Genomic DNA, 7,341 nt, shown 5'->3' with positions numbered 1-7,341 from the left:
GTAGACGGCAGGCCCCCTCTGGGGGAGAGCTGGGTTGCCAAGGACGCCCTGACTTCCCTGCTCACTGCCTCAGTTTACCCTTCCTGGAAAATGGGAAGAGTGTTCAGATGCTTGATGGCAAGGCCAGGAGGGACCTTGCCTGAGAGAAGCATGCAACCTGCCCTTCGTAGGTCAGACTCCGGGTGACCCTGGGTGACCCTGGGGCAGGGAAGAATGTGATCCCCAGCTGCTCCTGGCCCTCTAGTTGGGGTCTCAGTCACTCCTACCAAATCCCCGAAGACCATGAATCTAGTACCAGGACATCTTTCAGCAAGTCTGTTCTTTCCCCTTTTATTCTTCCGCCGCCCTCCCCGCCGTCCTGTTAGATGGCCACTTTTCTGTTGCGCCTCCTGCCTCCCCAGGTCATCCCGGTCTGGGTTCTACTCTCTAAGTGCTCACAGTGAATCGTCCCGTCTCTTTTTCAGTTCGATGGTCTTTTTGGGACCAGAGATAACCAGGATGCTGCTCCCAACCCTTCCTCCACTCACTTCTCCCGGCTGAAGGTCCTCGGTCCTTTCAGCTGTCCCTCCCATGACAGCTCTCCTGGCCCCTCACTGTCCTGGGGGCTCTACTCAGGACACGCTGGGTGGTCCCAGGAGGAGTCTCTGTACTCCAGGTGTCATGTGGCCCTTCTAGGGGCCACGTGCCCCAGGCCCATCCTCCCCAGCATCCACAGGACCAGGGCTGAACGTTTGCAAGTTATGATTCGTGCTAACCACTCAATAATCACCCGTCCCCTTGGACCTTCCCCGTGGCACGGAAGGCTAAGCTTTACCTGTAGAATTCTTGGACTCAGGGCTGTGCCCCAGAATGTGGTGGGGCTGGGGGGCAGCCCTGCAGCCTGGCCCCCTTTCCTTTTACACCTGGCTCTACGTTCAGCACGAGGCGCTTCAGGAATGGGCACGAGGGTCTCTGGGTCCGCACATCCCAGCTGGATTCACACCCTGTGGCCTTTGAGACCCGATCCCTAGGGAAGAGGGCTGGGGAAGCAGATTTGGGGCCATTTGGGAAAGAGATTCAGGGGTCCATGTGTGGCCTGGAAGGGGAGAGACGGGTTCTCAGCAGGCACATCCCTCGGCCCTGAGTTCCCCTCTTGCCTGGGTCTGGGGGCCTCACTGCTTTGCCTTGTTCCCTCGACCAAGGTCATGCATCCCTCTGTCGAATTGCCCTGAGCCGACAGCTCTGTGGTCCCTGGGCCACTTCCCTGAGGGGTATAACAGTTTCATTCGATTGGAATTGGGGCCCACGTGCTGTACCTGGCCTTTGTGAAAGTGGAGTTCTGCGTTTCTAACCTGCCAAGTTCATTCTGAGCCCGAGCTGTGTCCTCCAGGACCCCCCGGGCGCTGACTGTTTGTGTCTGTGCCATCTGTGGGTTTGCTGAGTGTGCCCTTCGGAAGGCAGCCCTCAGGCCCAGAGCCTGGCTGTCACCTGGCATCTATCCTGCTGCGCGGGTCCCAGCACGCAGGGTTAGCGGTGCCAGCAGCTGGCTGCCGATGGGCCGGCGGCACTTCGTCTTAGTCAGCAAAACCTGGCTCTGCGGCTGCTTCCTGGGTGCTGGTTGACTTTCCAAGGGTCAGCAGAGCTCCAGGCTGACACAGGGCTCGCACGGCCCCACCTCCCCAAGACGCTCCAGCTTTGGTTGAACGAGCTTCTCTGCTGTCCCCAGCCCCTGCCTGTTGTCTTGCCCTCCCCTCCATACAGCCTGGCCCTGACAGTCCTCTCAGCCCACCTCCAGCACTGTGCCCACCTGTGTGGTGTGCTGGGACCACTGCCCAGATCCCCCCAAGGAAGGAACAAGTGGTCTACAGCCGTCGGCCCCATCGGCCCTTTGTGCACTGCCCCAGCCTCCCAGAGCCGCCTTGCCTGAGGTCACCCTTCTCTGGGTGGCCCCCTCCAATGGCTGATCAATGGAGGGGTAAAAAAAGCACCTGGCGACCTGGGCCCAATGCCAGGTGCCTATGATGGACCATTAGCTTCAGACCTCCCTGTGGGGTCGGCTGAGGGTGCCGCTGAGCCCGAAGCACACGGTGACTTCTTCCTCTGCCATGTTTGCAGACACGAGTGGACAGGGGACTCGGGCTTGATGGGGAAGCTTGGAAGGTTTCTGCTTTACCCTTGGGTGACCAGGATACTCCTTCCTGCAAAATCAAGGTAACCCTGGATTCTGCAAAATTTTTATTAATGAACTGAATAACAACTGCCCCTGAGCCAGGTACTCTGCTTGGTACTCACAGCATTTTCTCACCCAAGGCTCAGGGCCGCCCTCAGGTGTGTGTCGTTGCGGTTCTGTTTCTCAAGAGGAGGGGCCTGAAGCTCGGAGAAGTGACTGAGGGTGCGCCGTGGGGAGTGGCCTCTGCACAGCCGCTGGTCCGGACGTCACCCCCCGACTGGTGTTCCTTTTTATCTCCCACCACTCTTGCTGCTAATTGGGTTTACAAAAAGTACATTTTTCTTTCTTTTTAAAAAAATTTTAAATGATTTTATTTATTTTTAAAGAGGAAGGAAGGGAGAAAGACAGGGAAAGAAACATCAGTGCATGGTTGCCTCTTGCACGCCCCCTATTGGGGAACTAGCTCGCAACCCAGGCATGTGCCCTGACTGGGAATTGAACTGGCGACCCTTTGTTTCACAGGCCTCTGGCACTCAATCCACTGAGCCACACCAGCCAGGGCAAAAACAAAAGTACATTTTTTTTCCTTAAGAAAAAAACTAAGTCACATTACTCTCAGGTGTACAATTACAACAATGTCACTCATCTGTGATTTTCTCTTTATGTATTTTACTGTTTTAACAAAGTGTACACTGTGAGGGTCATAGACTATTTCATAGGGTATTTCTACCGTTTTTTTCCAGACTATTTCTTACCTCTCAACCTTCTTATCTCTCTGTTCAATATCTTTACCGAGGTAGAATCTTTATGCTTTTATTCATCCTTTGGGAAATCACTTTGAAATCTCTGTCTTAGAAATCTATCCTTCGGATGTCACGCTATTTTCTGTTTCATGGTGAAGTGCCCGCCTTCCTCAAGTGTTTCCCGAGGGCCCAGGAGAAGTGCCTCCACGTGGGTCAAATGACAGGTGAAGGAATGAACGAATGAGCGCAGGAGCCTGGCGGGAGAGGCCGGGGAGGGCGAGTGTCGGGCCAAGACCCTGGTGCCCTGCCAGGAGCGCCGAGTGGGGGTGTGCCGGGCAGGGGCCCAGCAGGGGGCCGGGGCTGTGCAGCACTGTCCTTCAGCAGATGCCCTGCAGAGAGCCCCTGACACCGGCGGCAGGGATCTGTGGGCTCCCAGGCCTGGGGACAGAGGAGGAACCTTCCAAGGACCCTGAGAAGGAGCCATCGGGGAATCGCGGGGGGAAAAGGCTGCTGGGGTTCAGCTGAAACAGCGAGTGTGCGGCCTGATGGTGGCTGAGCAACGTGCGGGTCCCCACTGGGCAGCGGAGGGGCTGGAGATGGGATTTCCGGGGGCTCTGGGAGAGAGGACGAGAGGAGGCAGCCCCGCCTGCCTGGGTTTTTCCCTTTGGAGCTTGTGGGGCACTCGTGTTGGGCCCACACGGGGCCCTGCTTCTCCCACGTGGACTGCCTGGGTCCGGATAGGCTCCAGGATTAGACGGGGGTGAACCTGCCACCCCCAGTCGGGAGGGGCCCCGCCTGCAAGCCCGTCTCAGCTGCACCACAGCAGCCTGCAACACGGGGACACCGCGGCATGCCTGCCTGTCGGCGTTTGGCCTCCCCCGCCCTCACCACCCCTCGCTCTCTTCTGCTTTGCTACACAATTCTCCCGCCTATGACTCGGCTCCCAGCTCCCCCTGCCCACAGACTGCGGCCCTCTGAGGGGCCCTCTCCTCCACTGGGCTCCCAGGATACACGGGACACCCCCCTTTGTCCCAGATGGAGGACACAGCCAGCACTGACTCCCCCTCACTGTAACACGGTGAGATACCTGCTCGTGGACGTGCCCACCACCCCAGCTCCACAGGCAGCCATGGCCGCAGACCTGGCCTGGTGGACTTGGTTGGCCTAGTCACGCCCCACCCTGCCCAGCCTCCAGGTGGCCGGCTGAGTCAGCATTGTCTCTGCGCACACTCGGCTCTTTGAAGTCCCATTTCCTCTATAAAGTTCGATTAGACTTCCTGGCTGTTTGTTTTCATTGTAAAGGGTGGGTTTTGTAGTGCTTACATGTTGAATTTTTAACTTCTCTCCCAACTGAATGTTCAAGGAAAACCAGTGCTCCGTTTGTCCCCTGGCTTCCTGACGTCCTGTCTCCCTGGGGCGCGTGTGCCCCAGGGAGGTGCCCCAGCCTGCAGTGTGGTTTGTGTTTCACAGGGTCGTGCACGGCCAACTGCTTCCCCAGAGCCTCAGAACACCGCTCCCGCTCCCACTCCTGTTTCTGCTCCACTGTGGGCGCTGCCGCTCCATCCTCCTGAAAGGGCCCGTCTGTTCCTCCAACCCAACCCGGCACCTGCTCACCTCCCCTTGCTCTGCGGAGCCCCAGGCCTCTCGCCCAGCGCTGCGCTGCTTCCTGCCCTGCTGGAGGGTCTGGGTCTGGCCCTTCACTCCAGACGGAAACCCTGGCCAGGGGTCTCACCAGGACCTGGTTGGGCCCTGCTGAGAGCTGGGGCTCCCTCCGCCTATGCTTTGTGGGGGGGCACCAGAGAGACCCTGTTACCACCCAGGCAAGGCCCCTTATTGATTGAGGAGCAGTCTGGGCTCCTGGGGGAGGGGATCAGACCCTGGGGCCCAGGTACACTGGGCCAAGTTGGGACTCTGAACTGGCCCGTGGGTCTCGAGGGGGTGCTCAGACCTCCCTGGGGTTGCCAGCCCCGTCCAGAGCTCACAGTTGGATCCCTTCGTCATCAGAGGCCTGACCTGAGTGGCAATGACATTCAGTTGTGCAGTTAGTTGGCCGGGGCACTGGCCCTGTGTGATGGAACGGGGTTGGCACCAGAGTGTGGGACAGGGACGGCTGGCAGGGAAATCAGAGCAGCCCTGCTGGCATCGGCTCCACTTTCCGCTGGTGACACGTAAGAGGATTAGAGCTTAGAACTCTGGACAAGGGGCTTTTATTCTCAAGGCTGCGTGTTCGTTGGCTTGCAGAACCCTAGAGATGGGAACAAAAGGTGAGGAGGGACCACCAGACCCCTCTCCCTCCAGGCCTTGTGCTTTGGGGGAGCACAGGGGTCCCCAGCACACTTCTGGTTGGTGCTTAGCACCCAGCCCCATACAGGTCTCCTGATGCCCCAGCTCCAGGGCCCAGGGGCTGCCCTGCCCCTGCCACAGAGGCCTGAGCCACCTGCAGGCTGGCACTGGATCGCTGAGGCGGCCGTGGCTCACAAGGGGGTCACAGATGCTGGGCTCTCAGGGTGGGAGGGAGCACACAGCCACCGTGGCTGCCTCCGTGGGAATTTCCATCTGGGGGAGCTGAGTCTCAGAGAGAGGCCATGACTTCGCTGGGGCCACTCCCTGAGGCCGGGAGGCTGCCCTGCCCGCCCAGCCTGGGAGGTGGGCCTCGTGCTCCGAGAAGGCCCTGAGGCTGATGTCTTCCCACCGTTGGTTGGGCTTGCCTGCCCTGGGGTATCCGATAAATGGAATCACAGTCTGAACGCTGGGGCTGGGACTTCTTCCTCCCAGCGTAATGGCTTTGAATGTTGAACGTGTCGGTGCTGTGGTCTTTTAACTGACGCAGATTCTAGTTTATCTGGTGGCCAGTTGGTGGACAGTTGATTTGTTCCACTTTCCATCTATTATAAAGGAAAAGCTGTTATGAACTTTCGTGTTCAAGTCATTTTCATCAAAATGTTTTATTATGGAAAGCACAGAGAATAAATAAGGCAGGCTGCTGTAAGGGCCTTGGCTTTTCTCAGAGTGTGGTGGGGCCGTGGGAGGGGTCTTAGCAGGGGGGCGACGTTGTCCAACTTAGTTCTGAAAGGGCCGCTGGGCTGGGGCAGGAGGACTGGCCTGGACTCTCCCCGCCGACCCCAGCTCCCCGGGCTGGAGGCTCAGAGAGCACTGCGGTTGTGGAGCTGCTGCCTCGGCGGATTCTCGATGCACTTTGGAGGTTGAGACAACGATGGATGAATGGGAGTGAGAAGCGGAGGGTGACTTGAGTCAACACCGGAAGGACGGAGGTGTGGGCTGGGCGTGGGTGTGTCGGTGCTGCGTTTTACTAGAAGTTCTAGCCAGGGCAGTTAGGCCAGAAAACAAAGCAGGAAGCACCCCGGCCACAAAGGGAGATCTAACACTGTGCTTATAGAGGACATCTACTGGAGCACAGAAAACCCTAAGGAATGCATGCAAAACAGAGCAGTAAGTGAGTTTTGTAAGGTTGCCAGGTAGAAGGTCAAGAGACAAAAATCAGTTGTATTTCTATACACTAGCAAGGAACTACCTGAAAATAAAATACAAAATGATCCTATTAACTCTCACTCATTGCTGGTGGAAAGGCAAAGTGGCAAAGCCGCCTCAGAGACAGCTTGGCGATTTCTGACCAGGCCAACCATGCTCTAGCCAAGTAACCTGGCAAGAGGAGAGAAAACCCCGTGTCTACACCAAAACCTGCACGCAGGCGTTTGTAGCAGCTTTGTTCAGAAGTGCCGAAACTTGGAAGCCACTGAGATGTCCTTTAGTGGGTGGGTGGGTAAGTAAACGGCGGCACCTCCAGACAATGGGATGTGCCTCAGTGAGAAGAAGAAATGAGCTATCGAGCCACGAAAGGACACAGGAGAGCCTTTGCTGTGTATCACTAAGTGAAAGAAGCCAATCTGAAAAGGCTACAGACTGTGCGAGTCCAACTGTATGCCATTCTGGAAAAGCAACACCACGGAACCAGCGAGAAGATCCGTGGCGGCCAAGGGTCAGGAGAAAGGGAGGGATTATAGATGGAGCACAGGGGATTTTTAGGGCAGGGGGACGATTCTGTTAGGATGTTATTGTGGCGGATCCTTGTCGTTACACGTTTGTCAAAACCTCTAGAATGTACACCAGGAGTGAACCTTCCCGTAAAGCACCTCTGGGGAGTCACACCCGAGCGCAGCCAGCCTCCTGGGGCTACAGGGGGCCTTCAAGGCTTCTCTGGGGCCTTAGGGAAGACCCAGGGGACTCCTAGACAGATGGCCCTTCCTCCCTCATGGAGCAGCGATCCTTGCCCAGCTAGTTTCCGTCCCTCGTGGGGCCACAGGACATGTCCCCGGGGCCTCAAACACATTCCACACAGCCCCAACCTGACCCCCATCCCCTTCCCGTGTCGGTGTTGACACTTCCCTTCCACTTTTAATCCTTCACCCCTGCCCCAGAGTCTCGTCACTT

This window comes from Artibeus jamaicensis, unplaced genomic scaffold (assembly GCF_021234435.1).
Source record: "Artibeus jamaicensis isolate MK-2021 breed Jamaican fruit bat unplaced genomic scaffold, CSHL_Jam_final contig_519, whole genome shotgun sequence".
Taxonomy (NCBI): Eukaryota; Metazoa; Chordata; class Mammalia; order Chiroptera; family Phyllostomidae; genus Artibeus; species Artibeus jamaicensis.
Note: the sequence above shows the minus strand (reverse complement) of the source record.